The following is a 27,586-nucleotide window of genomic DNA, read 5'->3' as shown; positions in this document are numbered from 1 at the left end:
AACAACTAGTAGGGCAAGAATGAGCTTGCTGGAAAAAAGGAAGGCTTTCCTGGAGGGAGGAAGCTGTTTGAGGGAGAGGGTCTGTTTGTTCAGTCAGATGTGATGCTTCATATATCCTTTAATAAAAGCATGGAGATGCTAGTGGGGAACAATTACAACTGAAGAGCAGTGAACTGAGCATCAAAGTCTTCCTGGAAGGCAATGGGACGGGGATAGGTGAGGGCAGAGCTGCTCCTGCCTGCACTTCACAGCCTGTCCAGAAGCAGACAGAGGCAGAAGGGCTGCAGGTGGCCACAGCCTGGTTTAAGGTTGGAAAAAACAAAACTAGCCTCTGTATTTGTATGCTGCCCAACAGCTCAGAGGCAGGACTTGGTGTTTTCTTCATGCTTTAAATCACAATGCATTTCATGCTGGTAAAGACAGATTGTTACATTTTATTTTTTTTATAGCTCTAAATAAGAATGCCTGTCTTGCTGTTACTGTGAGGATCGCAGTATGTGGAAATACAGAATTGCTCTTGCTAAATAAAGTAATTCACGTTTTAAATATTTCTTACTTTCCAGGGGGAAGGAAGTGGTAGGTGGTGGGAGGGATCAACTGAAGCACAGCTGGGAAACCTCAGCATTGTGTCATGAACGCGGTTCCCCTGTGCCATTTGTAGCCTGCTCAATCCTGGCTGTGTTTTACTGTGTGAAACTTGGATTCTCTTCTTGTAGGTTTGGTCAATTTAGCAAAGATTTATTTATTTGAACTGTTTTATTCAACACAGCTGTCTGCCTCCTGCATATGTTGCTTAAAGTGCTGATTACACCTAACAACCTTCAGACATGGGCCGCAGCCATCCTGCTTGAAAGGGAATGCTCTCTGCAGCTGGTACCAACATCCTTGAGCTCTGTGGCTGCTCCAGCAAGTTTCACAGTCATTCTTACAAACAGAAGAACCAGAAATGCCTATTTTCTTTTCTTTCCTTCAGTAAAAGCTCAGAATCTAGAATCTCAGTTTTGCCCAAGCTGCTGTTGACAAAATTACATTCTAAACCCAGGCCAGTTCCACAAGCCACAGTTCTCACTGACTTCAGCAAGAACCCAGGGCTTGCAGCAGCCTCCTAGGATGTTACAGGAAGAGGCACAACCAGTTCAGGCACTGCATAGCAAGTTACTCACAGCAAAGAGCCTAACAGCTCATCTTTTTCAGTAAGATAATGGAAATGATAGATGAAGCAAAAAAAAGTGATGCAGACAGACCTCATGAAGCACGCATTGGTGTTCTCAGTGAATATTAGCATTTCTTCCTCTCTAATGAAGGGGATTCTAATTCTCAATTAATATAATAAAGCAAAAAAATAAAAAGTAGATTACTAGCTGCACAGCATTTGAATAGTACACATCAATCATGAGCTTTTGTTTTTTTCAAATACGCAGAAAAGAATTGGTAGTAGGAATTTGTTGATATCTAGGACTTGGAGAGTGATATACAGTCACTGACAAACAAAATACATACTATTTCCACTGAAGTCCCAGAATGAGTCAAATTGCCCTCGCAACACTGTCTGTTTATTGGGAGCATAAAGCATGTATCTGTTATAGCAGCTTCACAATGGAGGCCCAAAGGTCTGACTCCAAGAAGGAAACAAATTAAGAAAAACGTGGCAGCCATTAAGGTAAATGAATAACAACTGTCTTCTGGTCACAGATTTTTTTCTTTTTTTAAATATAATAAAATGATTCTCTGGCATAGTGATGGAAACTGAGAGGGAAAAAAATCCACAATTATCTGCAGGATTCATCTTAAACATTTAGCAGCTACCTCGACAATAAGTCCTTTCATGTTTTGGTACACTAGTGCAATGTTAGTGTTCTCAAAACTAGCCTGAAGGGTTTCTAAATTAGTACGTCTATGTTACCATGGTAACATAATGCACTACTAAAATGGACCACTTTTTACATCCACTATAATCAAGTTAGTATCCAAGAAAGTTATAAAAATTCCTGCCTTTTCAGTTGAGTTTGTTCTTTTTTTAAAACTATTCCTACAGCTTTTAAAAAAATATTACTAAAAATACAGAGAAATTGCTTTGTTTCTTAGGCAAGAATAGATCCAGAAGAAAAAAAAAACACCACCACCTGCAACAAAAAGCATGACTTGCTCTTAAGTTTCCCGAGTTCCACTTAACAGACACAGAAAGCTTTAACGATCCACGTCTCGTTATTGTTTTTTTTTTTTGTCACAAGCAGATGACACCCTTTCCTTATCTTTCCTTTTTCTATATGCTGAGACCTCAGTCACTGGAGCTTCTTACACTCCAGGATCCTTCCCTGTCATGCTGCCTCATGTATCCTGGGGCATGTTAAATGGCACTAGATGCCCTAAAAGTCAACCTGCCATCCTTGATCAGACAGTATTCAAGCTGAGAATATTCAAGTTAAAAGCAGTCTCGTATAAAGTTCAATGTTCAAAAGACATCATCTTCACAGCCATCACATCCACACATGCCAGAGAACCTGTCCTACATTCACACCGATTAGACAAAAATGTGAGTTTCTTTATATCTCAGAAAAAAATCATCGCCTTGATGGGAAACATCCTTGCTACAGCCAACCCTCCCCAGACAGCCTCACCATGCAGCACCTTCATGCAGGGGCTACTGCAGGATCCCATGAGGACAAGGAGCCTTGTCTAACCCAGAAGTTTTTTCACAATTGGCTTTATTCAAATGGCATCAAGTATTTGCAGTCAAAATCTTGACGACTTATATTTGGATATTTTCTTTTAAGAGATAGCATCTCATTGTGTATAAATATTTTTTTGTCATAAGCCTGCTGTAACAACTTCCCCAGGGTATTGCTGTGGACTCACTGTTCATAAAAATCTCTTAATATTATTGAGACTATAAACATGAACTTTTTCTGACTCATGCTGCATTGAAATTTAAGGGGAAAATGTCACCAGTTTACGGTTGTGTCAACAAGAGCTAGATGTACTGGCTTGTAATATTGCTTGCCAGTGGTGCTAGCATACTAAGTCTGGTGCTGAATTCAATGATTTGTGAAATCAGATGTATTTGTTAAAAAGGAAGTTACTGTGAATTTTTATTCATTTTTGTCACTGGGAGAATATGTCAAATATTCCAGCTTCTACAATTTTGACCTGACTGGTTTTTATTATTTTAGATGATGCTATCATTTACAGTTGGGAGTTAATGCCAAAACATTTTAGATTAATTTGTTGAAATAATTCACTATAATTTATATTCCATTCAGAAAGCTGGAAGGAAAAGAAGAGACAGTATCCAAAAACACTATGCAAACCCCTCCCAAAAGACTTACATAAGCACAGGATTGTTCATTGCCTTCCTTTACCACATCACAAGTTGAAGCAATTGAGCCAGAACTGGGGATTCTTGCTTCTCTCCACCCCCTGCTTTCAAAAAAAAATCACATCCGGAGAATATAAAGGAACAATTGCTCCCCTGATCATTAGATTTCTCACCTGGGACAATATCAGTTAAAGCATGAAACACACACACACTTATGCAACTATAGTTTCCAATCTGAATGCACTTATTTAGGTATTAGTGACCTTTTGCTGCACTGTTTTTGTCAATATTTTGTCATTGGGGGTGAGGGAGAAAAATTCTTCCTAATCTCAAAAAAAAATTTGCATGAATGGGACACCATAGTGAAATTACACATAAAGCTCGAATCTAGTGTCGACCATCTATAGACTGAATGACCTCTTGACTTTAAATGGCTGCTTTATCAATGATTTTCACCTGTGGCTATCATTCCATATTGTTGCTGCTTCTAAGTTATAACAACAACAACAAAAGAATTGGTGACTCAGGGATTTTCACACGTGTACTGATCATCTAACTGAGCAAAGAATTTAAAACTGTGCAAATTTACCCTTCCAATAACGAGAAAGAAGTCCTGCACTTGTGGACACTCAACAAGTCACAGAAAAACTAAGTTCAAAGGCATTATCAAACACATATCCTCCTAAGTACATTACAGAATACATACTGTGGAAAAGTCCTTTATCTTCTCGGAATCGTTAGTTTTACACAATTTACAAAACAAAACAAAAACATCGGATCATTTGATGTATACTGTGAGAAAAAACACATTCTGATGTAATTCCAGCTAAACCTTGAGCTATCACAGCCTGCTGCCAACCTGACTGTTTTGAAGGTCACATCCTTACTTCTGGATTATCCTAATCATATCATAAGGTAAAAAAAACAAAAAAACAAAAAAAACCCCCATCTTTTGGAAATTGGAACATCTGCATATTAACTACCAGGAAAAACATAAGAGAACCAACAGCAGTTGATGAAAACTAATGGCTCTGAATTACAGAGTCCCACATAGCTGCATTTCTGTCATACGATATACAAGTTGCAAAACTAAAGTGCTGGAAAATAAATCAAACACCAAAACTAAATTACTGCCGACAAGGGCATTGCAATTCAATGATAAAAATTCATGTGACACCAACCAATTTTAAGCTGCAACAATCTGAACGTAACCCTTATATGTAAATCATTATTTATGGGAAATAATTTGAAATACTGACATAGAATTTATATCTTAATAGCCAGCATACTGACAGCTAAAATGGTTCACACATCTGGTTGGTTTTATACTATGCAAACTGCTGGGACGGTACAGAAATGGTTATGTCCGTTTGATGATCCTCAGGAGCACGCTCTTCCTCCAGCAAGGGAGGGGAACTGGGCAGTGGTAGCAAAGTTCTCATTTTGAGTCCCTTTGCTACATGTTGGATCGCTTGTCCTAGGATAGAAAAGTTTTTACTGTAGAATTTCACTATACATCGGAGGAGCGTTTAAAATAGTGTCCTCTCTTTCAAGGATAATACTTATGTGCATTAAAAAAATGGAACTGCTGTGACAGCGTGTGTTTTGGATTTACGAGGGTAGCTCACTGAGCAAGTCAAGGCACCACTCCATCACCTTGGAAGTGACACTTGGAAAAATGGCTGATGCCTGACTGACAGGCAGCTCCAGCTCCTCCTGCTCCAAGGACAGTCCCAGGGTAAGACAGAGAATATAATTTTGAAGTGTTTTACTGCGAACCTGACACATACATCTCTAAAACCATAGACACAAGGGGTGTAATCGCCTTTTTGGATGTCTCAACCTGAGGCCCCCAGACACCAATGCCAGTGTGCATCTCTTCACCCTCCCAACTTGCCACCTGATCTCCTACCCTGAAACTCTGAGATCCAAAGTGAGGCAGAACAACCCACCTGCTGCTAATAAGATTAATTTTAATTGTAAACTGGCTGGCTCCACCCTTCCCTTGGTTACCAAAGCACCACTGCCTGAAGTAATGCTTGAAGAAGCAATCAAGATTGAGAAGCTGCCTCCAGCCCTTCTGCGGTAGATACTGGTTTCTAAAGGCACGCAAAGCTGCTTGTTTTTCTGAGCCATGCAATGCATAGCAGTGACCATCACATGCAATTCTCATGCCTGTTATCAGTATCAGTGGGAAGTGATGGCAAAATTGCACAATGACTTCATACCATCTTGGCTACTGTTTTCAGACTTTCAAAACCTGGTACCCACATGTATGTTTAAATGCAAATTTTTACAAGGAACAGATAGCATTCTACGGCTCTTCTGTCAACTTCCAGTATCCATAATTTATATAAACTTCAAGAGATGATACAAGGAAGCCATATTTGAAAATGAGTCTTTTCTGCTATAGATGCATCAACCCCACAGAGGAGTCCATACAGAAAGAACACCCAGGCTATGATAGTGCAACAGGCTCTAAACCACATACTCCCATTGCAATGGAAGGACATAGCCAGAGCTGGGAATCAGCCCAGCCCTTATGCACTTTCTGAGGCTGTTCCATTTGCATTTCTCTCACATCCTACTTTTATTGTTAAAAAAGAAATAAGAAAAACAAATGCTGTTCCAACTGGAAGCCCCCCAAAATATGCCAGATTTCTAGGAAACAGAATCACATGCCAAAGTTGTATTTGAATTTTGAAGTGCATTTGTTTCCTATGCTTAATTCTACCTTTAATACAGGAAATCCCTTAATTTTATTCTTCCTCCCCATGAATTAGTACCCAGTACTTTTTCAGAACAAGTTTTCTGCTCCAAGCCATTACCACAGAGTGTTATTTATGACAGTATTGTGGAAGTAAGCAGAGCTCTGTAACAGCGTCTTAGAAACATCTCCATCTCAGGACCTCCACAGGACCTGCTGCACTTCTAATTTACTGAAAAGAAATAACTGTCTTAAGCAAGAAATCCATTGTTTATCTTTTAAATATGTAATGGCAGTTAACATTTGGCAATTTTTTAACTAGTTTTAAAGATCCTGGGATAGTGCTAACAGCTATGTACTCTGACATGTTTTTGTGTGAACACTGAAAATTCAGGTAGAAGCCCCCAATAAACAAGACGATTATTTTATTGATTTCTTTTAAATGGCATGACCACACAGTAGCATTGCCAAGTGCCTCCTCTGGGAGCTCGTGAATGTAGCACAGTTTTGAATAATCTGGCAAACAAAACTAGACTTCAGACTTTTGGGCATCCATTAAAATCAACACAAAACACCAAGGACAACAACTAAAATCCTCTGCTTTCCAGAACAGCATTGAACAGAGTTAATTAATGCTTGGAGCCACTCTGTGGGTTGGACTAGTCATTCCCATTTTGTACATGAAGAAAAGCACTTAGTCAGTAGCACAGAAGTGCCATTATTATTGCAATTTCTGGTTCCCAAAGCAAGGCATCTTCCTCTCTTATTAGGCCATGAAGCAGTGCTTCAAGTCTGCCAAAATGACACCGTTACCTCTGTTCCCACAGTCTAAATATAGGTACCTGCACAAATTATTTTAGAAAGCACCAGAAAATACATACTGAGTTTCAGACCTTCATTGTCAAATAGAACCATTAAAAGTTGTATGTTATTTCATCATTCTTCAAGCTCTCTCTTAGTCTTTGGACTTTACCCTTCATTCTCCTTCGCAGGACAATTTGCTTTTCTAACTGATGATAATTCTCATGGCATGCAAATGCACTCATCTAGAAATACCACTAGACTAGACTTGTTCTTTCTAATCAGTGAAGACACTTCAAGTTTCCATTGTGTTATGAGCTTTTGCCTAACATCTGCACAGAAAAGCCTTTCCAGCAGACAGGAACCTTGAGATGTGTTGCTACAAGTACAAGAAAACCTTTTTCTATGTCTTAATTGAAAAGTTGATACTCATTTTGTGAGACTGCTTGGTGATATAAGGTAAATTAAAAGACCACTATCCTAGAGCACACTGAATTCATTTAACAACTCTTCCCAGGTTGACAGGATGCAAAACAAAGCAAAAACACAACAGTTGGAAAGCATAATGGTAAGGCAACTTAAGGTGGCACTATGGAGACAGAAAACCAGCATTCGGATAACAAATGAGAGATGATAGCTAATGCAAGGGTATCATAGAGAGTTTTAGTACTGGCTACAACAAAGAATGAACCAGCAAGATGATGTAAAGAGGAATGATATGATCAAAGTGCACAGGCTTCAGAAATGCTCCCTTCATGCAATATTCAAAACTGATGTAAATGGCACAAGACTGCTTTCATGCAGGTTAGAAAAGTGATGGTGAGCTACTTCTGTAGTAAGGTGAGACACATGGATGGGCAAACAGGGGAAGGCTGCATCTTGGGCATGCAGCACCAGGAGAACTTCAAGATACAGACTGCACCTGGCTGCAAGATCCTTGAGAGAAATAAAGCAGGGCTAAGATGTACCGACCAGGTTTTGCTCCACTAATAACAACTGCTTTTTTATATATTCATTTTTCATTACTATGCTAAAAGATTAATAGGTATAAGGCAGGAAGAGAAATATACTTTCTGATTCACGTGGACTGCAGGATTCTTACCGTAAGGAGAAATTTTGGAAGCCAATTTAAGAGCTCACTTTGTATGAAAAGTTCATCATAAGGATTCCTTAAGACATAAGGCTCTCAGTAGATTAACTTAATAGCAATTGCATTTGCTACCTAAGAAAGTGACCCTTATTGATGAGAAATACTAGGACACTTCAGGGGTTTAAAAGACCCTACAAAGGAATTCAAGATATCAGCTGAGCAGAGGATAACTTAGAAGAGATTATTTAATATTAACTCTGCTTTTATACACTTACAACATATACAGACAAAAATTACAACTACACAGTAATAAAGATTGTAATCAACATATTAGAGGCAACTCAACCATTCAGAACTAATGCAAATTATTTAAGGACTTTGTGCTTTCAAAGAAATGCAAACCACCTCAGATGACAGCTCACGTGAACTACGGTGTTAGGGAAATCTCCCCAGACTTGAAGACTTTGCTGCAATCATGCTAGATACAATAGGGACTGTAACAGAATTACACCTACCATGGTTTTGCTCCTTGCAAGGGAAAAATCCAGTTTTTTTTTAAAGGATGTATCAGTTCTGCATTTTTAACTGGGCCATCTGATTTCTCCCACAAGTATGAAAACCTGAATCAATGAATAATAAAAATAAGCACCAGTTTGTTCTTCAGTATTAACAGCTTATTTTTTTTTAATACAACACATGCAATTCTGTTTTGAAGCAAAAGGAAATGAGGATCTCCTAAGACTCACTGTCCCTGGATTTCTGTCCTCTGAAGAATACCCTAAAACTACAAACTTTTCCATGGCAGAGTAAAAGGCCTGATGGCACAGTGTAAAGTGAGAAGCTGTGCTTTCACTGGTATTTCTGACCAAAAGAAACAAAGCACCACAATAATCTCAAGCTATGGTAATAATCTCGATAAGTCAGATCTCTATCCAAGAGTCCTTCCCAAGAGCATCTGATGAAGCCCTGCCTTTGTGCAGTTTGGGGTCTGTAACTGGCAGGTTTGAGGAAGAAAGCATTCATAAAAAAAAAGTCTGATACAGCATCCTTGTGCTTAATGGTAACCCCTTTCCAGCTGTGAGGAAAAGAAGGCATTTCTCACACTGTTGCACATCACTGCCAGAAGCAGCAAACTGCTACAACCACTGTGAAGAGATGAGAATCAAATTCCCAACTCTAACAAATCCTTCCCTGCCTTATTTACACAGAACTCCCCAAGTAACTAAACCCCTTCTGTCATGGCTGTCACCTCTGCCCTGCAGAGCTGGGAAGGACAAAACCAGGCATGAAGGCAATGGTCACAGTGGTGATAACCTTGTTCTTGTTGCCAATACCAGGGGGGCTGTTACTGACTTGCACGGCAGCCTTATTTAAGGGCAGATCCGAATTTATTGAAGGATTTCACATCAAATATTTGTGACTTCTTTAGTTGCATCATATACAGGGAATGAGAAGCAAGTTTGTTAGTTTACAAGATTGAACAGGACTTTTTCTTCTAGCTTCAGACAGCCAAACAATCCTTGAAAGCGAAATTCACAGACTGTGTGAATTCAGGAAGGAGCTGGAAGGCAGAGAGGAAGGTATGGGTTCTAAAATGTATGCGTGGGAAAGGGAATTGAGAGCAGGGAAAGACGACTCAACCTGCCAGGACGAACTCATTGCTTTTTCATGCATGCTTGTGACATCCAACAAGGTACAACTTCCTCACTATTACAGATTGCCTCCAAAGGATTTTCAAAATACAGCTGTAGGGACCAAGGAAAATAATCTCATCATGTGTAAAAGGCCTAAAAGCTAAACTAAAAAGAAGCAAATGAGAAAGAAAAAAAAAACCAAAAACCTGTACAGTTTATAAAGATTAAAAGGATTTATCTGATTAGTTTTTGAAAATTCAAAAAAAAAAAAAAATTAAGATTTCCTCCTGGCTGTGATTGAAACTGATGTGTTAAGCAAGGAGCTAAGGAAACTGTAATAAATAGAGATTGGTTTCTTTCATCTTCAAAACAGATTTATTTTTTTTTCAAGTGCCTCCACTGCAAGAAATGTCTATGTACAACTTCTAAGACGTTATGTCAGAACCTGTAAATAAGCAGAAAAAAATAAATCCCACAACGTATTCTAACACAGAACATCAGAACAGAAAATGTGTGTATTGAAACAGTAAAAATCCAAACGTATAAGAACAAAGATAAAGTTTCTGCTACTTCAAATATAAAACTTCAGATGTGCACTGTTTGCCACTTGTCTTGGCCAAGTTGTAAACAAAAGACTACCTCACAACCCCAAACAATGTAATACTAACGATGGTGAACACTTAAACAAGGAGAAAATTGTTTTAGTGGGAGCTGAAAAGGAGAAAGGAACTTTATTAACATTATAAGGCAGAAGTCATGACTGAAGGATGAAGAGCTCTGCCAGGTCCCTTTTCCTTCTGCAGTTACACAACTAATACTAAAAAGGACGCCCTAACAGCTTCCTCGAGCACTGCCTCAAGGGTCATCTGCTACTTTACTTATACACACCCAAGGACTGAATACAATTTTAGCAGTCAGTTTTGTCCAGTTTAGTTCTCAGCAGTGATGTCAGACCCACAAACAGACTGCAGAAACCGGGCCGAGTACAAGCACAGCCCTAATTACCTGCACTTAGGAATCCAGAAAGTATTTGCATAACAACAAAGCGTCTGTAGTGCGTTCTCAAAGCAGGCCAGTTTCTCCAAGTTTGCTGCCCAATTCAGAGCTGTATTATGCTGGAGGGGAGTCCAGCTGAGGGGCCACCTCCTTCTTCTGGCCCACAGCCTTTTATTCTCCTTGCTCTCAAGCAGATTTGCTTCTGTGCACTTTCTGCCCACTTAAGCTTAACACGGTCCTTAACAAAGATGTAATTCTGTGTAAGTGGTGCCCAACAGAAACCACCTAAGAAAGTTAAAGCCTTTTCTGAAGCGATTTTATATAATGTTTTTGAATGCAATGACAAAATATATCATTGTAGAAGGGAAATTATCTAAGATTTACAATGTCTGCATAAAGCACAGAAAATAAGTGTGGCCTGCATGAAACAGATTTTTTAAAAATTATTACTATTTCCTTAAGCAACTCTTTTCCATTTATTTTTTTCCAGTTTGTCTTGATCTCCAGTTATGTTTATATACCAGCTAGCAATAGATAGATGAATACAGATCTCTATACGTGTACACACTCATACATAAGAATAGGTAGAAACACAAAGTAATTTTGGATAGCATAGTTAATACAGAAAAAGTAATTTCCCTCGTACTGAGTGGCCTTGCTTGGTCAGTTGTGTGGAGATATCCAAAACCAGAACTGAGAAAAAGATGAGTCTGAAAGCAACTCTGGGTCCACCAGGCCTGACTACTGCCCAAATAGGTCACCCAGGCCCATGTCCAGGCAGCTGCTGAAGGTCTCCAGAATTGGAGACTCCATGACATCTCATGCCAACATTTAGTCATTTTCACAGTTAAAAAAAATAAAATAATAATAAATCATATGCTTACATTGGATTTCCTATGTTTCAGCTTGTGCCCACTGCCTCTTGTGCTGTCATGGGATATCAAAAGGAAAAGAGACTGGCTTCATTTTCCTTTATTCCTCACCAAGAGTTATTTATATACATTGATAATTTCCTGCATGATTTTTGGCAAGCAGAAGAAAGAAAAGCTTTGTGTAGGATCCTACTGCCTCAGTAGGATGTTCCACAAAGCTAGAAGAGCTGCAGATGTATTTACTTCTTGGACATGAGACAAGTATCAATCAAGTTTCAGCAAGTTTGCAGAAAAAAAAAAAAAAAATCAGTACTAATTCAACACCAAATGGATTCAGTATTTGTAGAACTCTTCTAAAAATGGAATTAAGACTTAGTTGCAGACGTGCTTTTGATGCATGTCTTCAGAGTCACACTGAAGTAAAATAAAAAAGCATAAATTGCTTTGTAGAAGGAGGAAAGAGGAAATACTTACAGAAACTGGCTCTTGAGGAGCTAAACAGCACAGCTGATAGTAAAGAAGTATCCTAGCTTTTCAAAATGTACTGCAGGAAGAATACCTTATCAAGACAAAGAACCCAAACCCTACATACTAAAGTATGCATGAGTGGTTGGCAACCCTGCACCACAGGGGGGTGAAACTAGTTGATGACTGTGGTCCTTTTCAATCCAGGCCATTCTATGATTCTATGAGATTGTTGCACCATCTGCTTGGCTGTCACTCTGTGAAGATTTAACTAAGGCAACCATGAAAGTGTTGGGTCCCCTTTAGGAAGCTAGTGCAGTAAATTCACTAAGTAGCCAGCACAAAAGAGCAAATCAACACAACTCCAAGCCAGCAAGCACCCACACAGTTCACATCCCTGTAGGCAGCAGAAAAGCTGTCATGATTTGGGTCAGCATCATGCCACTGCTGGCTGAGACACCTGCAAAGAGCAGAGGGTTGGCAAGAGCAGCCCCTCAGGTTGCCACCCTTCGGCACAGCTGATGTGGAGCACTTGTGTGCAGACACAATTGAGAAGGGCCTTGTTTTCAAAAAGCAGCCAGCAAAGCTCATGAATCACTTTGGAAAGCCCTGAGGTAGAGATGACAGGAGGATGACAGGAAGATGAAGAGGAATGCTTGCTTTCAGTAAAGAGGTAAGAGAAGAAAAGCAGAGATGTCAGACTTGGAAAGGTCAGGGGTAAGATTTGTGTTTATCAAAATGAGCTTTCTGTGTAGAAACCAAGGACGCCTTCCATCAGTAAAAAAAAAAAAAAAAAAAGTCATAACAAAAAGTCATAACAAAAAACAAGCCTCTTTGGTAAGAGAACTTAAATTTTTTGCCTATATACCATCCCTGGCCACCTCTACTCCCAAGTTATTTTTGGACATTCCTCACTGAAAATGGAGTGGTGGCTGCAAAGATGCCAGAGCATGGAAGGCTGAATGGCAGAAGTTGAAAGGCAGAGAAAGCTTGACTGGAGAAAGTGAGTAACAGAAAGAAGATCGGTCTGAATGGGAAAATGGGACAGACAAATTTAGAACTGAGGTAGCAGCAAGGGAAGAACAACTGTGAGGAAAAGAGAAATGATACACCAAAACACTGAAGGACAAGGAGACCATTTATTTCTTCAAGGTCCTGTTCTGTTCCAGCCACCATGCTCTGCTTTCCACTACAACTAATGGCAAGCACTCTATGTGTATTGTGCTTCACCCAGCCCTGGGGCACAAGGGCCAAAGCAGCAACCTGCATTCCACAGGATGTCAGAGATATGAGGGGGGAAAGCCTGGGTTGCAGTAGGCTTGATAGAGCAGTGATTGAAGAGAACAGGATGCAGTTTTTCAATATCTCATACATCTTCTGGTTAGACTGTTTTTGGAATGTCACAGCGAGAAACACAAAGCTGAACAGTCAGTTCTGGATGACTGCAATGCCCAAAATACCCACTGCCAATTATGACACTGAGACAGAAGAAAATTGTCCATACCCTGGGAAGTTTATATTGTTAGTGCTCACATAGGCAGGAGCAGTTACACTGATTCTTTTTTGCCCTTTTTAAGGATATAAGGATATAAGAATACAAGCAATGATGATTTATGACCATAAAACATGGATTCTTCAGCTCACAGCCTGTGGTCACATAAAAGATGCTTCAATCTTTGGTTTGTTTGGTTTTTTTTTTCCCCTTTATCTCTAGCCTTTTTCTGCTCAGATAATACAGGCAGGCAATGCTTTAGGACAGAGGCTGTATCATACTGTTGGCTGATAATGCAAACACATGCCTCCCCATATCAATAACTCCTCTTCATTATCACTATTTCATTATCACTACCTATAAAAACAGGATCCAGATCTCAGAAGAGCTCGTTATAACCATGGATCCGAAACAGAAGCAAGAACCAAATATTCCCAAACTTCTGAAAAAGTGTGTACCCACACAGAACTACATGTTCAAACTTCTCTCAGTTTAAATGGCCCTACCAACCCATACAAGTAGTACCACAAACTGCACAGTGTGGATAGTGAATGTGTTCGTACAGACTTCCTAACCAGGGAGCAGATCAGCCTGCTCTTTGGGCTAGTCTAGCAACTTCCAAAATGTTAAGCACATTAAATTACTGCCTTTCCTTCAGATATAATTCTTTTTTAGTAATAGAGATTTTGTAGTGCCCACATTGATACTAAGAACAGATACAGCAAAACCACTCTACAAAACCCAGCAGATAAACAGCCAATAAAATACTTGGCCATATAATCATCAGTAGCACAAATGACGTTCAATTAATAAACTAATATACCTCAGAAGTATCAGGCACAATAAGAAATGTCTGTTATGGATAGGAACGGATTATTCATGTTTAAAGAAAACACATTTATTTACAAAGTGAGGATCTGGGTTAAAAAATTCCACTGTTCTCTGAACAGACTGCAGCAAGCGCTGGTACCCATAGGTGGCTGAAGTACATCCATGAGAGACAATGAGAAACAGAGATGGAAATCCTGTTACTAGGATTCCCCAGACAACAGCATCCAGGATTACGGTTTGTCAGTTGCATTCTATACTAAATCCATCAGGCCACGCTTAAAACCCCAGGTAATAAATTTAAGAATAATTAGAATTAATTGTAACAAGGGATTAAATGTGAAACAATAAAAAATATTTCCATTTTATTTTCAACCTCCATTCCCCAAGTACACAACTAAGGCAAAATACCGCAGCTGCAAGAACCAAAAGGAGACGATATTGCTGCTTCTGTCACCCTGTTCAATAAAACATGTTCTTCCTCTGTGTACTGCAAGCATTTGACAGATAGGTGCCTAGAGCAATGCGTATTTAATCCTCTCTTCAAGTCTCCCACATAGCTCCACACAGCCCACATAACAAACTGTGGCAGATGAGTGAAAGTGATGGGACAGGAAGAGCAGCCCCATAGTAGCCACTGTCCCATCCCATCAGCCACTTAGCAACGAGGGGAGTCTTCTTCCCAATGCCCATCCTGCCCAGCCATCTCCATATGGGGAAAGACGTCATGGTTCCAATCTCATTTTGCTATTCTGCTAAGGCAATGAGATCTCCTTTATTTTCAGAACATCCCTCACCTCCTCTGCCAGGCTCGTCTCACTCAGCCCAATTCCAAAGTTTGAGGATTTGAAGGATGTAAGAGACTTTCACTCTCCATGAAAACCAAAGGGAATACGCTAGCGATCTCCTGTGAACAACGTGCAATGAGCAGCAACTAAAGATACCCTACTGAACCATTTAAAAAGACTGACGTTCCATCAAGGTAATAATTGGAGTTGGTTCCAAAAACAAATAAAAAGGTAAAAGGTACTTTAGGGCACAAAGTCACTTTTCCCATTTTAATGTAAACCTTTATTTATATATATATGTGTGTGTGTGTGTGTGTGTGTGTGTATATATATATATATATATATATATATATATCACTTACTGCTACTCAACCTCAAAAACAGCAAGGCCTGTAAGTACAAATCCCACGAATAAACTCTTGGGTAATACCTTAAATCCCTATGAATTTTTCTGGAGTCTCTCTTTCATTGCTAACAGACTACCAAAAAAAAAAAAAAAAAAACCATTAACTTCAAGCATCATCTTTCTTTTAGATTTGGTATGGTTTTACCTAATGTGAAATGCACTTACATATGTAATGCTAAAAAAGACTTAACATCTTAATAAAGCAGAGCTGGTCTAACACTGTTTATTACTGGCACTCAGATTACTGCATATATCCATCTTCAGCTAGCAGTCAAAGCCATGCTCCTGAAAGCACTACACTTCAAGGAATATAAATATTTCCATTGGCCTATAATGAGATTATGGGTACCACACTGAAAGCATTAACAACATATTCATTTCTACACAAACATATCTTAGGCATACACGATTGAAATCACTATTTGACAATTATATACATATGAAACACTCCAGCAGACGAGACACTGATTTTTGTAACATACTTTCCTGTTCTTACCATCCCATATACCCACTGCACTCTAGAATCACAAAACAGCTTTGGTTGGAAAGTGACCTCAATGCCCACCCAGTTCCAACCCTCTGCCATGGGCAGGGCTGCCCCCACCAGCTCAGGCTGCCCAGGACCCCAAGCAACCTGGCCTTAAACACCTCCAGGATGGGGGACCACAGCTTCTCTGAGCAGCTGTGCCACTGCCTCACCGCTTTGAGTAAAAAGCACCTTCTTAACATCTAAACTAGATCTCCCCTCTTTTATTTTCAAACCATTCTCTCTTGTCCTATCACTATCAGACCATGATTCTTGATTGGAAAGGAAAAGTTTCTCCTTCACTTAATGAATGACGCAGAGATTTAACTACAGAGCAACACAGCAGAGATGAGGCATGGAGCAAATGCACTATGCAGCCATCTCCTCTCAAACAGCAACTACAAACTCTGAAGTCACAAAAATTTCTAGCAGATGTGAATGTAAAACCTCAAGAAGAATAATCTGAAGTGTATTAGATTTCTGCAGCAATTAGCACGCCACGGTTCATATATATGCTATATATGCTATAATGTTTACAGCAAAAAGATGACAACTTTTTTAGACATCACTCAATAACTGTTGCTTCAATTTGTTTTCTTTGTTTACCAAGAACAAAAAGGAGATGGTTGGAAAAAAAAAAAATGACAGACTCAATAACAAAGTAGCTTATTCCTTTTTGTTAAAGCATTTTAAGTTTAAATTGAACTATTACCAGCTCTAGCTTCATGACTGTCTTTTTTCTGGAGATGCTTGTATAGACCATCACAGCCCTTTTAGAAGGTAAGGAGATGCACACCTTAATAGCTATGGGGTGCAGTATTTCAGTTTCTATGGGAGCAGGTGATATATTCACCACCAAAGATATGCTGTCACAACATTTTTTTTCCTGTTATGTCTAATGTTGCTTACAAATAATGACAACTAAACAACTGAAACAGAAAATAAATGAGCTGCCTTCCTATAGCAAATACGTTATTCAGGTGGGGAACTTCTACATTTCTTTAGCTATAACTAACCATTACTTACTCCCTCATGTCACAGAGGTCATGAAGATAGAGATAATTACTTCATGAAAGCCTCTTTAAGAAGGCAGAAGGCATAAATTAACTGAACACCTCTTTAAGAGGCTTCTGGTTGGTCCCCTCAAGCAAGGAGAAATATATGGCACCCCAAACAACCCACCTTCACAGCCAGGTCCTCCCAGTCCAAACTTAACTGTTGGGAAATGGCTTTTTTTGCATCACAGGTCTACAGCAGAAAAACAGCTTCAGAAACAAAACAAAACCCTGGTGAACGTTCACAAAGTACTATTCTAGTCAGTAGCAAACATTCAAAGAAACTGGTACCTGCCAGCTGTGATTAAAACATCCCAAATACTTTCCCTTTTGAATACGCTGTGATGAATAACAAAGCACACATAACTGCTGTGCTCACAGCCATATAAAGTTAGTAAATGCATAAATACACAGGTTTTAAGGGTATCTACTCCAAGGGTTAATGTAGTTTCCCACCAGACAGTTAAAGAACAAACAACTTGATTTTGCGTTGGTCTGGGCGTTAGGAAAAGCATCCTTGTAGGGAGGCGCGGAGGGAAGAGTGAAAGCTGACACCAAAATAGCTCCTGTTCTCAACACCTTCCTGACACTGCTGAGACAACCTCGTCCCTCCGACGCATGGTGGCAGCCAGCCAGAGGGCTGGTGACTTCATGCACAAGTTTATCTGGGCTCTGGAGACTGACACAGACAAGGGCACCAACTTCCAACTCTCAACAGTCAGCTTCAGTATTCCAAAGTCAACGACAACATTGAGAGACTTTTTTTTTTTTGAATACTTCATGCTTGCTTCCCTATCGTCTGAACAGCTTTAGCTGTAAAACCTGTTCATCAAATATGCATGCTTTTTATAGGAAAAGTTGTCATCAATTGATGTGCAGGTCAAGAACAATGCGAACTTAAATGCAGTGGTAAATATTGTGAAAGTCTTGGAATCACAGGGGAAAGACTGGCATACCCATCATGTTTCATTCTACTGCTGAAGGCAGTTCTGACGATAAACAAGGCTCTGGGCCAAAATTTAGCCTTTGAGAACAATACAGACAAATATATATGTGTGTGTGTGTGCGAGGAATGGATACTGCAGTCTACCAGACAGGGTGCCTTTAGTTTCATTTTGAAAGCCACTGAAAATAAAACCCGTGGATGAAACAAAGAATCCACCCAGACACGAAGGCTACAGCATCTCTGTTGTAAGAACAATAGCATATAGTCCTCATCTCTCTCTCTTTCCATGAGAGAAGCACCAGGATAGTCATTACTCTGATCAAATTAAAGAACACTTGGCAAAATTATCCTTTAAACTAATCACTGTTAGGAGATTCCTCTTCGTGTACCAATGGTCATAAATGCTCTAATTCAATTGCTTGCACAACGCATTCCAATAAAAGCAATATTTCTATTAGCATTACAAAAGGCTACAGGAAAATTACTCGCATGCACAGGCTAGAGATTCCAAACGAAAGAAATATTCCTGCATAAACACACCCTATTTTTCTACTAAATCCGCTCTAATGACACGCTTGGTAATCTGACGGCTCTCCCACCAGAAAACACACGATATTAACAAAAGTAAGATCAAATTAAACAGATGACATGATTAACAGTATTCATTTCATGCACGGCTGTGTTTTACCGGAAAGATAAAGACCTGAAAGTAATTACCACGAAGTAAAACTCCTCCACCGACCTCTCTGCTAGCGGCTAGCAGTCCTCGAGTACTGATGTTTGGTAACAAAGAGCAATGCCTTTCATCTGCGGGCTCTCATGCTACGAGCTGAGCACCTCCAGCGCTGCGTGCGCGCAGTACCTCTGTATCTATGTCTGTAATGCAGCACGCAGATTACTGGGGAAACCTATCAAACCGGCAGGCAGCAGCTCAGCCTGCCAATAAGAACCAGGCACATGCAGGATCCGGCACATGCTCGCTGCGGCTCCCACCCTGTCACCGCTGCTTAGCGGCTGCTCAGCTAATTATAGCTGCCTGCCGGAGCGCCCAGCCACCGCGGGCACGTCACACCTCCCAGCCAAAGGATCGGTACCTGGGGCTGGGAGCGGCCTGGGTGCGGGGAGGAAAAACAGCCCTGGTTTGCTGCTTTGGCTCCAGGAAAATTATCTGCCTCTGAGGAGCTGGGGTCTCAGGCTCAAGGGTGAGAGCTTGCAGAGCTGACCACTGTCGGCTGCTGGATCTACGAGTGAGACAACATAACCTAGCAGTTTACTTTGTCAGTGAGAATTCTTGTTTTGAACGTACACATTAGCACTGCAATCACTGTAGACCTCTGATGGATTTATTTACAGTAGTTCACCACTCACAACGCAGACATCCGAGGCACTCAGCACACGCGTTCAGCACACAGCAGCTCCCACAGACGTCAAAAGGACCACCTCTATCCTGCACATCTTCACTCGTGCCGATACTCAGCTAAGCTGAGAGCTTCTGTGAGCACTGGCACACGACATCCTAAGCTTTCAAAGGTGGTGGTGGAAATGCCAAGGACATTTTTGCCATTAGGCAAAACAACTGGACTCATTTGGAAAATACTTTCCATGAGCAAACACTCCTTAGAAGTATAGGGAACTTACTTTCATCTTATAAATATCTCTGTAAGGTCTAAGTGCACAAAACTAAGGGACATTGTAACCTAAGAGACCACGGTATACTAGAAAGATGCTAAGAACTCCTACAGAGTATCACCTAAATAATAATAATAATAAAAAAAAACACCAAGCACTGTAATTTATTATTCCTGAATGCTGTATATTTCAATGAATCTCCTCTCCAATTAGCACAAAACAGAATTTTGAAGCCTCCTATTGCCATACTGCTCGCATATTCATTTATTCCACAGCAGCCATATGGTTTCCAAAAGTGACTGGCAAGATGGAAATACAGAGTCTGTTTTTCAGAAGTGCCAGGTAGCCCCTCATAAGAGAAAGCAGTTTTTTCAGGACTGACATTGCCACAGTGTCATCATAGTACAGAATTAGGCATATGTAACTTTACAACATATTGTTAAGATGTTCCACAATGTTACACATGCCCATAAACATAGTTTGTGTTCATGCTAGCATTTCTTTCACTTCTTTCCTCTTATCACCAGCGTCATATAGCATCAGGCACTGTTTAAATACATGATATTATAGGTTGTTCATAAACATTTATCTATCATATTTACTTCAGTACTAAAATTATGTTTGCTACTACATAAAACGTTACCAATGGAATAAGACTTCCGTGTGTTAACAGTGCAAGGCCACATTTATTGATAATATGCAAATAGCTTATTTAATCTGCCAGTGGAAATTGCTCATAAAAAAATCGCTCTGCTAGAAGCAGACTTCATTTCTATAAGAAAAACATTCTCAAAGCAGTATATGGGATAGAAATAAAAATGAAATGCAGGAAGAGTGACATTTTGCTCCTTGAGTCAACGTTCAGTCAGCATTAAGTTTTGTACTGCAATCAACCATGGGGTTATTTTCTTAAGTCTTCCTTTTCAGATTACATTACCCAAAGAGCTCATCAATTTTTACAAACCACTTCTTTAAAACTCTAGAATATTCCAAGTTTCTCAGCAGCGTGACTTGAATCTAGAAAGCTATGTATCTCATAAATAAGAGTGGGGATGCTTACACAGAGGTTAAAAACTTAACAGAAAGAGATCTGAAGAGAGCAAATCCTGGTGAAGAAGACTCTCATTTCTTAGATGATCAGATTCATGAATACTTTTTACCAACTTTTTGCCAAAGGTAGTAACAGGAATAAAGCTGATAGTCTTGACCCAAGTGGTCTGATCCAGCTGTTGGGAATACTCATGTTTGGTAAGCACAGACAGACAGACACCAAGACTATGTCATTCTTTTAATGTAATCCACATTCACAAATCTCCAAGACACCAATGACAGGTGACAAAGAGATCAAGAAAACAGTAAGTAAGAAAACAAGTAAGTGTCAGCTGCTACAGGATTCCCAGTTTTGAAAAAATCTCAGGCTGCTGAGCCTAGAGGTCCCCTGGCTTTGCCCAACAGCTGCAAGCCCTCTAAGCTCTCTTCATCATGCATCCATCCTGCCTCCTTCCTGTGTGCTGCTGGCTCCAGAGGAAAGCACAACCCACGTTCTTCTCTAAGGTAACCCATGTTTGGCTGGAGGGGGGGGTCTACCAACATGACATGGTTGCCAACAACCTCCATTACAATGGTTCCTGCTTGACAACTGCAAAACTGGTATTTCAAGAGATACCTTTTTTTTTTTTCCTGCAACATGATCAACACTCATTGAACAACTGTAGTTAGCTTAATGAGTCAGTTATAACAGTCTCAATTTCTGCATCAATTCTGACAACACTCCTGATCTTTAGACAGTCTGAAGGGAAAGGAAGCTGTGGAGAATAGCACCCTGGGTCTGACGTTTGGAGCTGGTGGCAGCTGCAAGGCAACCTGCTAAAATCCCAGCTGGGCACAAGGCAGAGCTTTGCCAGCCTCCTCTCTGCCTGTGATGACTGCACACAAACGTCTGGATCGGGCACAGGACCTGGGATAGGATATGGCTGCATCTACACACACCAGGAACGGAGGCTGGGAAAGGTTTCCTGAGGATAGAGGAGCTTCTCAGCCTATGCACATCCCTGCTGGAAGTGAACAAGTTGTGAAAGGTAGGCGAGTTGGCCAATATTCGGCAGACTTTCATAGAAAGCATAAGCCTGTCCCTGGCACAGGGGATCCATCTGGGCTGAACTTCGAGTTCCTGTTCCCCCACATGAAAGCAGAAGGGCTTTACAACGTTTTTAGAAGCGAAAAGTAAGGTAGGTTTTTCTTCTAGCCATGATCTTGACAGAACTGTTTCAACCAACATTTTCCACAACCATATGGTTTGAGGCAGATGCCCATCACAGAGGGGAGGAAAAATGAAAACCTATGGGTATGATGACTTCACATGAAATTGAAAACAAATCCTACTCTGAAAATTGCCTAGCTATCATATTAATAAGTTTTACACTTCATTTAAGCACATCTAAATGAGTTAACAGATAGATGGCTATTTGAGGAACAAATAACTTTTTCCTATGATACTTTCATAAATACTTACATATACTATTGTTTTAATTAAAAAATATTTAAAACCAGTAGAGTCCTGATGTGTCTTACAACTAAACAGGTTTCATACCTGCTAGCAGTTAATGTTTGACTTAAAAAAAAAAAAACATCAAATATTGTTTGGAAACTGCTACAGCTTTTACTTAAATAGGTTTTGCAAAATATAGAAAACATATGGGAAGAAAATGAGTTGAATAAAAGGGTTGTTGAAACAGCGTGCTGCATTTCTAAAGGCAACAGCACATATATTTCCAAGCTGTAGTCCTAAAAGGTTGAACTGAACCAATTACTCTAATGAATATTTTACTTGGCTCAATGCATTCATTTGACTTTTAGAAGAAAGCAAGATAAACTATCCCATGGTTTTGTATACATAACAGGAAAAGAAAAAAATTTCAGATTTATGTATGTATGGTACTTTTTACATTTACACAGATTAAATATGAAGGGACAATTTTTCACAATTTTTTCTATATTTCAATTTTGCTTCCCCCAAAGATTTATCTAGTGCTATTTTCATTTCCTTGTGAAAACTGCCTTTAACTTCACAGCGGTTACTTGGTGTGCTCTCTTGCTGCCCAGCAAGTGGAGCAAAGAAGGCTGCGGGGTGACCTCATTGCAGCATTTCAGTACCTAAAGGGAGCCTACAAACAGGAGGGGAATCAGCTCTTTGAAAAGGTGAGTGACAGCAGGACAAGGGGAAATGGTTTTAAGTTGAGGGAAGGGAGATTTAGGTTGGATGTCAGGGGGAAATTCTTTACAGAGAGAGTGGAGAGGTACTGGAACAGGCTGCCCAGAGAGCTTGTGGATGCCCCGTCCCTGGAGGTGTTCAAGGCCAGGTTGGATGGGGCCCTGGGCAGCCTGGTCTAGCATTAAATGAGGAGGTTGGTGGCCCTGCATGTGGCAGGGGGGTTGGAGATTCATGATCCTTGAGGTCCCTTCCAACCCTGGCAACTCTGTGCTTGGTGAAGTCTTGGAAGTCTGTAAATTGGTGGTAAATGTAACACAAGCCCATCATTCATGGAGGGAAATAAAACACACTCGTTAGCGTTTGCCAAGCAAACCTTCTCAGGAAGTCACAAATGCCAGGCTTCAAGGTCAGCACTCAGCATAATAAAAAAAACAACAAAACTTATATCCATTTTATGGAACACGGGCATTTCTCAAAGTGATGCCAGTTTGAGTCTGTTAAGAAAGCAGTTACCTGTACATACGTGCATCTATGTCCATGCACATATGAATGCTATTGATCACATTTCAAAATGAGTAAGTTAACATTGAACTGTACAGCTCATTTCAAATATGTTAATTACACCCCTATGTGTCCCAGATACTGCTCCTCCAGGTACTTAAAAGGCAGAGAAGTCCCAATAATAAAGCCAGAGAATCTCTGCAGGACATTATTAAGACTGATCAAAGCCCAAATTTTATTTTCATTACTAAATAGCATTCGTATTTTATTTTCTTTCCCTTCATTTTAAGAGAATCGAACAAGAAATCCCCACACTCCATCGTCATCGCTTGCTTCTGCAGTCATACACATTGGCAGACTCTTCACTGTAAAGCCAAGTGACCAAAATGAAGACATCAATCTGCCACTACCACCTCTGAGAACCAGGGGAGGAGCAGTCAAGCTGCCAGTAAGGCGTTTCATCCCACCCACGATGGATCCCTCAAGTAAACACAGTAAAGGATCTGAAACCTGTTGGAGATTTACTGCTCTGAGTACTTATACTTTGCCCACAAAACCAGATATGGCATGGATGTTAGTATTATTCTGGTTGCATCCTAAAGAACACAGCCATCTCAAATTTAAATGACAGGTTATTTTAAAGACTTCATATCACCCCAAAATACATTTTCTGTCACACACACCGTTCTGACAGCTCCATCCCAATATCAAAACTTTCACTTCTACCCAAGTTCCTTTCACTCTTCCTTCGCTGTAATGTTTTCTTCTCCCTCCATATCCTATTTCAGCAACAATAGCAAACTACACAAATATTCTTAACGTCCCTGTATTTCCACCCCACTTTTCCCTGACCCCCGCAACAGTTTGAAATACAACACATTTGTGAGCACACACTAACAAGATGAACATGTGAGCCTCCTTGACACCACTTCATGACTTTTGGATAGCCAACTAAATGGCTATCCAGAACCACAGGAAAGGACTGCACTGCTCAACAGTAACATGGTAAGCAAGAAAATAGCCCTAAACAGTGGATCCAGGTTCTGGGCTAAGCACGCTATATGCATGACTTACATAAATCAATGATTGTGACCCCGGTGATCAAGACCTCAGTGAGTCAAAGCTGGTAAAAATGTATTAGTGAAAGCAGAGGTCGCTCCTTTTAACAGTCAAGTGAGGGAGATACATTTGCATACCATAACAAATAGGTTTAAAAATAAATAAATAAATTTGAATGACAGAAGATTCTCAAGCCGTAACAGGAGGTATAAGGGTAGCAAAAGTCAACTGCTCACAAGGACATGGGAAGTTAAATATACATTGGAACAGACCACAAGAGGGCTTCGTAAGTGCAGATACATTTTTTGTACTTGATGTAGTGGAAAACAGGGATCCCAAGAGCATCACTAAAGTCAGAAAGCTGACAGACAAGCACAGACCTGTTCCTGAATTTTCCTCAGTGGAAGAGCAGAAGCAAAATAAACAAATAAATAAATAAATAAAATAACCAACAACAAAAAAACCCAACTTGCAGTATGGTAAGTACACTTCCAGTATCTCCGTATCATTAATCTTCATCACCACTGCTGGCACTTTCTTCTCCTTTTTTCTATTTACTACCTTTTTCCCAATGACCACCTTACTGCAATCTGTGATAAAACCTTATGCTGCTCATATCTAAGCAAGACATCTATATTGGCCCGGGAGTTTAAATGCAAGCCTTCCATTAGAGGACAGGCGTAATTTTTCAAAAATGCTGTGCTGCAAACAGTGCAATAGCTGAAGAACGAGACGTAGCATTCCTTCCTTTGAAGGAAAAACTGTCAGACTTGCTCACTTCTGTAATTAAGAATGTTGCTTCCAATTCTGGTTAGAAAGTGCAGCTCTGTGGCTTTCTTTGATCTTCTCTGATGACAATGAAGACCTAGTAGACTCTCTAAAACCCTTTTCATTAAATTTGTTTTATTCTTCAAAGAATGTTTTCCAGTCTCTCACATCTCTTTATATGAGAAGGTGTTTATGTCAAGCTGCAAGACACAATTAGAAAGCAAGTCAAGGTGCAAATATCAGAACAGAAGTGGTTCTTTGCAGATACTAACGCATGCAGGCACTCACTTGAAAACCACCCAGAAATGGCAAAGCATGGAGACTTTGAGTCTCCAGCCCACACCCATAATCCTGAGCTTCAGAGCAACTCTCAGATCTCATTACTGTACATAAGGGCTAAAGACACTCAGAACAATTAATCCCAGAAGAAAACTTGCTTTGTATTGCAATGACTTCAGTTATTATTTCAAAGGTAACAAGTTTGAAGACAGATTACTAAACTTCAAGACCTTTTACTTAAGTGTAAAATAAATTTAGATTTTAATCTTAGAAATATTGCTAATTTCATGACCAGAAATTGTATGTACATACAGCCAGCAACTATGACTCGCTGTACCAGAACCCAGTCTCACAATCTTCTTACAAGAAACCAGAAGCATTTTGTTGGCATGGATGAAATGCTTCTCCAGGAAGAGAGGCTTAATTATTTAATGGAGCAAGCCAAAAGCCCTTGCATAAATAACTCTTCAGGACTTATTCCCTAACAAGAGCGTACTTACACCTTGGGCAGCTTGTAGACCTGGCAGCTTGTAGAGCTGGCAGCTGACATTTGTGGGGCAGATAAGATACCAGACCCTGCTTCCAGGATTGCTTGTGGCTTTTAGCCAATGCTCTAATGTAAAATGAGCAATGTATTTACACAGCCAGGGTCATGTAAAATTAGTGTAAATGCAGACAGATTAGTTCCCAACCCTAAAGTCTAGAGACTCACACCCCTTGTTTTCTCCTCTCCCTGACCATTTGAACTGACACTCCCCTTCCTTCACAGTGTTTCCCCTAAAACAAGAGGGAAGCGATGACCCTACAACTACTAACAGAGGAGCTAGGGACTGCTCTTAAGGAGATGGCAAATGCACATCAGGGGACCTCTGCCACATCTCAAGGACAAAACACTTACTGGCCATCCTACTCCAATTCTCCCTGGCCAGAACAGCAGGCCTTTTCTTCTCCTCCTCCTCCTCGGCCTGGGGGAAGAAACTATCACACACACACAAGTTTCCTTGCAATATATAATAATATGGAACAAAGTGACCAGCTGTAATACTACTGCTATCAATAACCAGGATTTCTTCAGGTGACCATCCAGAGACTCATCTTGATCTGGGGAGTCTCAGCCAGATGGTTCCTTTTATCTCTCTATTTCAGCTGCAAAACCCCAGTGCTTCCATGATAGGTTTCTAAAATGTGGGCATCGTGACCTTCAGTTTTACATTTAACAAACTAAGAACAGTACAGCAAAAACACCGTGCCAGTACATAATCCTTGTGCCACTGGCACTGTAATTTAGCAGTGATGACTCACACTGTTTTAGTGGGCATTGAATTTCTGTCAACATATGATTAGGAATAATGCAGTCTAACACAGGTCTGAACCTAATTTTCATGAAACAAGTATGTTGCACCTTTTCCACTAATATACATCATGAAGGATTACACTGTTTTAGCTTGATGGTTTTTTTCCTGCATCCTCAAGCAGATGATATCACAGTGCTGAATTTAAAGGTCCCAAACATGTCAAAGATGGAAAGAGAAGTCAATAATCCCATAATAATAGGAAATACTGGTGATAGGTGGATAGGTGGACTGGATGACCTTGGAGCTTTTCTCTAACTTCAGTGATTTTATGATTTTATGTTATTAATAAAACTTTTTTTTTTCCTTTTAACACAATCCCTGTAGAAATTTGGTACAAAGCCATCAGAAAGCAAGGCAAGAAGGCAAGCAGTAAAAATTAAGTGAAGTGAGTACCAGAGCTTTCAGTCATTCTCAAACACACATCTCTTGCTACAGCAGTCTTCTGCTACATATAAACAAGAAAGTCTCTCCTTGCTCTCCAAACATCCCTTTTAATCAGGGTCTAAGAAAGGAACTGCTTCAAAGCTAATCAGCAAATTAAACAGACATTGATATTTTCAAAGCAAATTCCAGCTGTCTGTAGTCAAAACATAAGCAACAGAACCACAGTAAAAGGGCTGCCAGAGAAGGGAAATATTAGGAAATTTCAAAGTTGCATAAGTGTTTAACATTTACTTCACTGTACATGATATTCATACTTTATAACAGAAACTGATGCATGACACAAAAAGAAACCCATAATTTCTACACTCAGCTGCACTGCCACATGCAGTCCCCCCCATATCCAATACGCTAGCATAAATATTCATGGTTGGAAGGACCAAAGGGAAGAAAATGTAAATAACTCTCACACAGGACTGAG

The 27,586-nt window shown here is 40.0% G+C and overlaps 1 protein-coding gene across 7 annotated transcripts in view; it reads right to left on the bottom strand.

Annotated features, from left to right (window-relative positions):
• FAM110B (family with sequence similarity 110 member B) overlaps positions 1 to 27,586 on the bottom strand; it is a 103,804-nt gene that overhangs the window by 35,414 nt on the left and 40,804 nt on the right. The window contains exon 1 of one of the 7 annotated variants that reach the window (XM_090137611.1): positions 18,626 to 19,163. The exons of 4 other annotated variants lie outside the window; for them this stretch is intronic. The gene's annotated coding sequence lies outside the window, so the exon portion shown is untranslated. Of the gene's footprint in view, positions 1 to 18,625; positions 19,164 to 27,586 lie in introns of those variants that run through there. 2 more of the 7 variants (XM_090137610.1, XM_031612935.2) reach the window with 2 other exon arrangements.

This window comes from Phasianus colchicus, chromosome 3 (assembly GCF_987193195.1).
Source record: "Phasianus colchicus chromosome 3, bPhaCol1.hap1.1, whole genome shotgun sequence".
NCBI lineage: Eukaryota > Metazoa > Chordata > Aves > Galliformes > Phasianidae > Phasianus > Phasianus colchicus.
The sequence above is the reverse complement of the archived record's forward strand: the minus strand, read 5'-3'. Positions and strand labels throughout refer to the sequence as shown.